The following is a 1,406-nucleotide window of genomic DNA, read 5'->3' on the forward strand; positions in this document are numbered from 1 at the left end:
CCTTGATTGATGTTCCTTTGACAAAGAGAAAAATGTTGTTTGACATGAAACCGGCAAATCAATGTTCAAGACTCCTGAGTAGAAGTGCATTCAATTAGGAGGCATGAGATAAGTGGTTGAGTTATGCCTGATTTTCATTGGTCCGTTGTGTAGGGAGTCAGTGTCACGACTGTCACGATATGGACCAATAAGGTCTGGTATTGTGAGTCTTTCTATTGTAAAATTGACCCGTTAAACAGTACCGACCCATTTATCGTAGGGCTACCATCCGTTGTAGAATAGAATGGAACGCTTGGGGTGGAGCCACAGTAGCCACTCCTCGATTGTCAGAAAGTGATGACGACCTTAGGAAGTGCTAATATAGCGCTAAGCTAGCGTTTCCGTTGCTAAGATGGCCATTCGATTCACGAATTAAGTTCAACGATTCACGAATCAAACCACGATTCTTACTTTTTAATATAATGTTTGTTTCTTTCTGTCTTTTTACTGGATTATGAAAATTTTAATATTTGTGTTAAATCACTATAATTTCAGAATCAACAAAACTGATAAAAAACAAAGTTTTAGATACAAAGAAATGTTTGTCATTTTATTATATTTTTTGTCAACCTTCTGTTTAAGTTCATCAGTAATATAAATTACATAACAATCATTCTTGTTTTGATCATTTAACAACAAAACCTGAAAATTCTCTCCACTGTTTTCTATGCTCAAAGTTCTTCACATTTTATGTTCTATCTGTTATATATTGGTGCAGAGCCGTCGTTTTTTTTCTTTTCGCGGCAGAATCAGCAGATTCATGTTGATCACATCCGCCTCTCAGCAGCGCGAAGCTGCGTTTCTCCCCTTCAGAATAAGCTAGAGTTACATTAATTGCATCAACTGTTGAAGAGTCACCATAACCAAAATAAAGTTTTAGCTCCAGTGTTAAAGCAAAGTAATGTTTTCAGAAGTTACGTCAGTGAGCGTAACTTCAGTCTCAGTTTCTGAACGGAAAAAGCTCTCGCTAGTCTTATTTTGAAAACCGGAAGCCTCACCTGCACGAAGATTTATATACTTCCGGTGACGGTCCCGCAGCTCTTTCGGCTTTGTTTTAGTTTGTAAACCTAAAATCCTACATTAATCTGCATTTCAGAGCAAAAATACATCGTCCCCAGATTATATTTTCCTACACTCTACTATATTTATAAAGATCGCAAACCAGCGATCTTGGGCGTCGTGAATATTTGTACTCGAATTTTCTGGAGCAAATCGTGAGTACCCGAGCAATCATAAAAATGAAAGCAACAAAATATGATATACTTAAGGAGATGTTTCATAGAGGAATGTTTAGTGTGTTCATATTAACAATTTTAAGATTTTATTTTTTAAAGAAATTATCATAGTTTGTGTCAATTTATGTTGAT

The sequence above is a fragment of the Oryzias melastigma genome, linkage group LG20 (assembly GCF_002922805.2).
Source record: "Oryzias melastigma strain HK-1 linkage group LG20, ASM292280v2, whole genome shotgun sequence".
Classification (NCBI taxonomy): domain Eukaryota; kingdom Metazoa; phylum Chordata; class Actinopteri; order Beloniformes; family Adrianichthyidae; genus Oryzias; species Oryzias melastigma.